Source organism: Saccostrea cucullata, unplaced genomic scaffold, assembly GCF_032062105.1.
Source record: "Saccostrea cucullata isolate Sc308-1 unplaced genomic scaffold, CSIRO_AGI_Scuc_v1 ctg13696, whole genome shotgun sequence".
In the NCBI taxonomy this organism is placed as follows: domain Eukaryota; kingdom Metazoa; phylum Mollusca; class Bivalvia; order Ostreida; family Ostreidae; genus Saccostrea; species Saccostrea cuccullata.
Window position 1 is genome coordinate 23,823 of NW_026928213.1, and position 8,770 is coordinate 32,592.

Here is an 8,770-nt window from a genome sequence, read left to right on the forward strand (position 1 = left end):
CTGCGACATAAATGATACTTTTTTGATGTCAGATCTAATAGTGACATAAGGAACACACTATATACTATATATGTAAAATTTTCCATTTAGTGGAAGCAGAATTTAATGATAAACTATATTTGTATCCGGTGTGATGATAACTGAACACTAGATGCTGTCATGAGACAGTAATACCCGCACTAAGGTGTTTGCCTCTAAATGCACACTCCTCTAAAATTAGGCTTTACCAAAGAAAAAGTCAATATAATTTAATAATTTACATAATAGCTAGGGCCTCCATGTATTCATCAAATTGAGCATAATATTCACAAGTGAACATGTGACCCATGGGCCTCGATCTTATAGGTACATGTATTTCATATTCATAATTCATTACCAGTCTGAAATTAAACAACAGAATTCAATTAATGATGTAAATTAGGTTTGAAACAAGGGGGGGGGGGTTAAATTTTTGGCCCATAATTGGAACTTTTTGAAATCTATTTTCTCATATAGATCAACAACAAATATTATTCAAATTAGTTTAAAGCGTTTTTGATTATTTTTTCCAAAATGTACAAACTTTTTTATACTTGATTAGGCAGAAACACCTTGAAGCTGCCATATACCATGTATACCCAATCAATTTAGTCAACCCCCACCCTTCTCCCATCAACACACATACACGCAAACACACCCTATTTTCCTGTTTTTGGAAATAGGCCTAGATGGCAAAGTTAAGATAAAACATCTTTTGTAAATAATAATTTTAAATTTGTTCTTATACTGTAAATGTATATGAAGACCTGCATCACATTGGGCTTGCGTCACGTACCTAACTTAAGTACTAGTTTTACCATAATCATTTTTAGATAGCACTGCACGTGCAGTACTAGGCCTAGTGTTGTGTACACATCATTGCATGTATGTCAGTTGGAATTATTTTGTGTTTAATTGGATTATATTTCATGAAGTTGGAGCTATGGCAGTCGGTAAGTACACGTTTTGGTATAGATTTGGGTAAAATAGTCTGAAATGCAACTGGTTAGGTTAAAGTTTAAAGGATCAAAGGTCATCCGATGCTGCAATGAGACGAATTTCACATTCTAAAGAGTTATCGCCCGTTATCGACGTTACATTCAGTTACAAAAAACAGAATTTTTTTCTGAGAGGGAGGGGGGCCGTCCAGACAAGAATTTCCTGAGAAGCAAATAAAAGGAGAAGTTATGGTGGTGTCTGTTTTCTAGGGTGGAGGGCATCCAAAGTCTTTTTTATATTATAGTCCTGCAAATTCGGGGGGGGGGTCTCAAGATACACTACCAGACCCTGTAAACAGTAATGGCAAATGATCATGTGACTCCTATATAGTGGGAAACTTTTTCCATTAGACCATACATAATTTTGCGCTTTTTGTGTTATTATGTTATGTAAATTTAATGGTATAAAGGTTTTGAACCCCCTGGAGGTCAGCCTCACTCTTCTAATGATTCTAACTGGAAATGTTCACAATATGACTGCATTAAATGAAATAAAAGTGCATCAATGATAAGATTGCTTGACATTTCATTCACTACCTATCCTCCTAGAATTAGGAATGAAAATCATTCAAAGAGATGGACCACATTAAAGTATTTGTATATAGGCTATTAACATATTTTTTTAAAAATGTAAAACAAGCAGTAGTTTGCATACATGTAATGAATATAAACAGGGGTCTGGGATGGGGTGAGGGGAAGGATCGAGTTCCTGTCTCTTTACGTCTTAATGGTTGAAAACTCCCACAATGAATGTTGACCTCAAATCCGACTTGTCCCCATTATTTTTCAAGTGGGGGTGTCTCCATTTGAGTGAAAAATTCCTGAGAGGGATGTTTAACAACAAACAAACAATTAAATGACATAAAAACACAATATTGATTTGCGTTAAGAAATATGCAGGGGATTTTTTCCATCATAAATCTTCTTCTCAAGAACAGCAAGGGCATTATTGTCCCCCGTTTTGGAAAAGGGAGGGAACATTAAATCTTATTTATCTGTCAGTCTGTCCATCTTTGACAGTATGTGCATCTGTCACAATAAATTTAACCTTGATCATAACTTTTGAATAATATGAGATAGGGCTTTCATATTTCACATGTACATTACCACAAAACTTTCTAAATGTACTATGATTTTTTAACCCAAGTGAGACCTTGACCACAAAATTTTACCTACTTTCCAAAAAATAACATTTTAAATTAATCATTTTGAAGAGAGAAAAGATATGGCATTTAAATTATACATGTATATTACATCTGAAAAGACTTTTCTAAATATATCATGACTTTGACTTTCTTGACCTAGAAGTTTAACCTACTTTTCAAAAATATTTTATTATATATATATATATATATATATAACTTTTGATTGAAAGAGATGGGTCTTTCATATTTGACATGTATTTTACCTGCAACAAAATATTTCGAGAATGCGATGATTTCCCCCCTTTGACCTAATTTTCATAAAGTGACATATGATAGGGATGCATATTTGATACACAATCTGCCATAAATTATGGCATCCCATTCACTTAAACACAGAAAGCAAAGGACCACAATTCTTTGAATTTGCATGTATAATCTTGATATGGAAACATCCTCATATAATGTATATTCAAGTTTTTTATGCTACACCATGATTAGGAATACATGTATTAGTTTTTGTCATGTCCGTCCTCCACCCTTCCATCTGTCTTTCCATCGAGCTCAAAGAAATTACTTTCTAGATATTTTATCAAAGTTCATATATGCTGATGCATATACTGATGTAAACTATCCAACTGTGGCAATATTTTTTCATGTGCCCTGGATTGATAGATCCTGGGCATATATTGTTTTTGTCCTGTCTGTTTGTCTGTTTGTCTGTTTGTCTGTTTGTCTTTTTGTCTGTTTGTCTGTTGTCAACTTTAACCTTGGCCATAACTTTTGAACAATAAGAGATAGAGACTTCATTTTTGGTATGCATACTCCACTATTAAAGTCCTTTCAAATGACATCAAGGTCACTGACCTTGTGACCTTGACTGTGACCTATATGCTAAAAATAGCTTTTTCCACTGTTTGTCATAACTTTTTAACAATACCAGATAGGGACTTCATATTTGGTATGCATACTCCACTAATTAAGTCCTTTCAGAGGACAACAAGGTCAATGATCTTGTGACCTTGACTGTGACCTATATGCTAAAAATAGCTTTTTACACTTTTTGCATTAACTTTTAAACAATAAGAGATAGGAACCTCATATTTGGGATGCATACTCCACTGATAAGTTACTTTCAAATGACACCATGGTCAATGACCTTGTGACCTTGACTGTGACCTATATGCTAAAAATAGCTTTTTACACTTTTTGCCATAACTTTTTAACCATAGGAGATAGGAACTTTATATTTAGGATGCATACTCCACTGATTAAATTCTTTCAAATGACACCATGGTCAATGACCTTGACTATGACCTATATGCTAAAAATAGCTTTTTACACTTTTGGCCATAACTTTTAAACCATAGTAGATAGGGACTTCATATTTGGGATGCATACTCCACTGATTAAGTTCTTTCAAATGACACCACGGTCAGCGACCTTGTGACCTTGACTGTGACCAATATGCTAAAAAATAGATTTTTTGAACTTTGTTTCCGCCGGGCGCATAGTGTTTCACAAACACATCTTGTTTGACCTTTACTTAACTTAAAATTAGTGTTTAGCTTAGAGACATAATGATTCAAGTTGTGTAATGAAACTTCACATGATGATACATACTGATGTAAGCAATTAAAGCTTTACAATGCTTCAATCACCTTGACACTTCATATGCTAATACATACTGATGAGAGCTATTATTGCATTAACTTATTTTGACCTTGAATTTTCTTTTGAACTTTCCTAGTTGACTTTTTAAAATATGTGTTTATCTAAGTTTCAAATAAACCATTAATAAATTATATTTTTATCAAAATTCATATGATAATAGTAAATTCACTCTGATGTAAGCTTTTCAGCTAGAACAACATTTTGACCACAACCTTTCCTTTGACTTCTCTTTTCTTAAAACAAAGTGTTAAGCTCAGTTTCATTAAATCATTCAAGATATTTTTATCAAACATAATAAGCTAATATGTATTAGTGAGAGCTATTCAGCTGCATCAAAAACTTCATCTTGCACATTCCTGTGACCTTGACCTCCCTCCTCTTTAATATGTATTTTGCTTAGTTTTAAGAAATAATTTAAGACATTTTTATGTTTAACATGCACTTATACATAATTTGATGAGAATTTATTATCTATATCCAATTTATTTATATTTTAGTTTCAATTCTGAAAAAAAACTGTTTCAGATATTTTCATCAAACTTTATACACAAATACAAATTTTAGTTTTTAGTTTTTAGCTCATCTGAAACGAAGGCTCAAGTGAGCTTTTCTGATCATATTTTGTCCGGCATCCGTCTGTCTGTCTAGCTGTCTGTAAACTTTTCACATTTTCGACTTCTTCTCAAGAACCACTGGGCCATTTCAACCAAACTTGCCACAAAGCATCCTTGGGTGAAGGGGATTCAAGTTTTTTCAAATGAAGGGCCATGCCCTCATTCAAGGGGAGATAATTGGGAATTAATGAAAATTTGGTGGCATGTTTTAAAAATCTTCTTCTCAAGAACCACTGTGCCAGGAAAGATAAAACTTATGGGTTAACATCCTCAGGTAGTGAATATTCAAATGTGTTCAAATCATGACCCCCGGGGGTAGGGCAGGGCCAAAATGGCCGACCAAAGTTTTATATAGAAATATATTGGAAAATTCTTTAAAAATCTTCTTCTCAAGAACCACTGTGCCAGGAAAGATGAAACTTATGGAGTAACATCCTCAGATAGTGTAGATTTAAGTTTGTTCAAATCATGACCCCCGGGGGTAGGGCAGGGCCAAAATGGCTGACCAAAGTTTTACATAGAAATATATAGGAAAATTCTTTAAAAATCTTCTTCTCAAGAATGACAAAGCCATAATTCATCAAATTTATATGGAAGCATCCTCAGGTAGTGAAGATTCAAGTTTGTTCAAATCATGACCCTGGGGGTAGGGCGGGGCCAAAAAGGCCGACCAAAGTTTTACATAGAAATTTATGGGAAAATTCTTTAAAAATCTTTTTCTCAAGAATGACAAATTCATAATTCATCATATTTATATGGAAGCATCTTCAGGTAGTGTAGATTCAAATTTGTACAAATCATGACCCCAGGGGGTAGGGCGGGGCCAAAATGGCCGACCAAAGTTTTACATAGAAATATATGAGAAAATTCTTTGAAGAAAAGCAAATCCATGATTGATCATGGGATTACTTTTGGATTTTAACTTTTCAATAATAAACCAATTTCTACTTTTTCTTAGCTTCAGTACTCAGGTGAGTGATGTGGCCCATGGGCCTCTTGTTTAATGTACCATTAGTAATACACATCTGGCGGGACATTCATGTCCTATAGACATATTTCTACTTTTTCAAATCATCACCTCAGGCTAGGGTCAGGCCACAATTAGGGATCATTTTAGGAATAAAAAGGAAACACATCTTTAAAGTTCTTCTTTTCAGGAACACCAGAACATGATTAATATGGAAATATTCTCAAGAGGTGTAGATTCAAGTTTGTACAAATCATGACCACCAGGGTTAGGGAGGTGCCATATTTTTCCAGCCCCTTTTTGCCATCCATATGAAAATTCAAATTTTGAAACCATTTTACACATACACAAAAACAAACCAATCATTTTCTAAATGATCATGGTTTAAAGCTATTGCAGCATAAGATATTAGGAGATTCTTGAAGGCAGGGTGATTAAACATGTCAAATATATGTAAAAAAAAAATATATAAAAATTCTACCTCGATTTGACCCCCATCCCCCCCACCCCCCAGGCAAAATGAAAATTCCGAAACCTTACTGCACATCTACATGACACCACCAACCATCTCTTAAAAGATGATAAGGCTGCTGAGTAAAATATAGAAGGAGTTCAGGGAAGAAGGGGCTTTTTGTAAAAAAAAAAACATCATTTTTCGACCCCCATTTGACCCCCCGAGGCAAAATCAAAATTCCGAAACATTACTGCACATCTACATGACACCCCCAACCATCTCTCAAAAGATGATTAGGCTGCTGAGTAAAATGTAGAAGGAGTTCAGGGAAGAAGGGGCTTTTTGTATAAAAAACGTCATTTTTGATCCCCATTTGATCCCCGGGGCAAAATCAAAATTCCGAAACCTTACTGCACATCTACATGACACCACCAACCATCTCTCAACAGATGATTAGGCTGCTGAGTAAAATGTAGAAGGAGTTCAGGGAAGACAGGGGCTTTTTGTATATAAAACGTCATTTTTCGACCCCCATTGGATCCCCGGGGCAAAATCAAAATTCCGAAACCTTACTGCACATCTACATGACACCCCCAACCATCTCTCAAAAGATGATTAGGCTGCTGAGTAAAATGTAGAAGGAGTTTGGGAAGAGGGGCTTTTTGTATAAAAAACGTCATTTTTCGACCCCCATTTGATCCCCCGGGGCAAAATCAAAATTCCGAAACCTTACTGCACATCTACATGACACCACCAACCATCTCTCAAAAGATGATTAGGCTGCTGAGTAAAATGTAGAAGGAGTTCAGGGAAGAAGGGGCTTTTTGTATAAAAAACGTCATTTTTCGACCCCCATTTGATCCCCCGGGGCAAAATCAAAATTCCGAAACCTTACTGCACATCTACATGACACCACCAACCATCTCTCAAAAGATGATTAGGCTGCTGAGTAAAATGTAGAAGGAGTTCAGGGAAGAAGGGGCTTTTTGTATAAAAAACGCCATTTTTCGACCCCCATTTGATCCCCCGGGGCAAAATCAAAATTCCGAAACATTACTGCACATCTACATGACACCCCCAACCATCTCCCAAAGGATAATTAAGCTACTGTGAAATATGTAGGAGGAGTTCAGGGAAGAAGGGGCTTTTTGTATAAAAAACGTCATTTTTCGACCCCCATTTGATCCCCCGGGGCAAAATCAAAATTCCGAAACCTTACTGCACATCTACATGACACCCCCAACCATCTCCCAAAGGATGATTAAGCTACTGTGAAAAATGTAGGAGGAGTTCAGGGAAGAAAAGTGTGACAGACGGACGGACGGACATGAGTAACAACAATATACCCGAACTTTCTTTCGAAAGTGCGGGTATAATTATGATCAAACTTACCTGCGGTTCCTGAATATCCCGATACAGTGAGTACGTATTTATTGTATTTATCACCGACATGAAACGCGGAGTACTGAGCATATGCTTCAGCACCATCAAAACTTTGGAGTTCAACCCGGAGTTCTTGGTCCTTGTTCTTTGTCAACTCATGGATTGCGTCATTTCCTTAAAAGAGGGTAAAACAGGCAATATTAACTGATAGTAATAATCTTTATAACACTTTTTTAAACGTAATATTAAACGTACTTTGTTGATATTTTCATGTAGATAAATATTGCAATTTACTAAAAATACTTGTGAGATACCGTACAAGTAAAAGCAGTAAAAATCGTTTAGGGTTTATATTCATGCACAGTGTACTGTATTTCGTTTATTATCTATCATATTACGAAATCAATGTAATTTACTTATTTGTTTGGATATTATAACATTTGTAATAGATTTAATATCTATCACCTTTCTTACCTTACAAGGCAGCATTAAAGTGACAAAAACGTATTATTTTACTATTGATACGTTTAAGGACAGATGATTCAATTTAATAATAATAATAAATTCTTTTATTTAGACAGAATAGCACAATTAGTACAGATATGACTAGTTTACATTGTGGTCCTGTATAAAACATATTTACAGACAGATAAAAAAATAGTAGAAACTAGATTAACAAACAATATATACATAGCATATTATATAAGACATATTTGTACATACTATTAAATAAACTGCTAGTATTAAATATTGTGCCATAAGATAAAAATTCATTTAAAACCATTTTTTCAACTCTTTTAATTAAATTTTCGCAAAAAGGTTGATTTAAAAGAAGCTAAACAATTACAGTTTCTAATAGAATCAGGCAACTGGTTCCACAAAATTGCAGTCGAGACATTAAAAGATTGTTTGTAATACTCTATTCTTGCTTCTGGAATGAATAAAAGGTCACTAACAGTACCCTTTGTTTCCCTAAAACTAACCTAGCTAACATATCTAAAAGCATTCAAATATTCTGGTTTCATACTTTTCAAAACTTTAAAAGCAAGGACAAGTTTTCTATATATATATAAAATAGTCATGTATTGGCATCCATTTAAGAGCACTAAAAATGTCTACAGTAGGAGTTTGAATTTCTTTCACATTCATAATAATTCTTGCAGCCCTTTTCTGTAATTCAAAAATTCTATTAATAAAACTTTTGTTACAATGCTATTAAAGTCAATGTTTATTCAATTGCATACAAACATAACAAACCAAAACATTATGTTGTTACTTGTTAATCATGTTAACGCAGGTCTGCACAAAACAGATTGTTGTACTGAATTAATAAGTCTTAAATTTTTAAGTGTGTTGTTTTATTCAGAAGATCTAGTAAATAACTTGAGACTATTTTTTGGTTCTAGATCCATTATGACGTCAGAATCAATTTCAACTTTCTATTTCCCGTACTTTACAGCTTAAGCAGAATTTGTAAATATGGTATTCTCATGTCATTCAATTTGAAATCTATGAAAAAA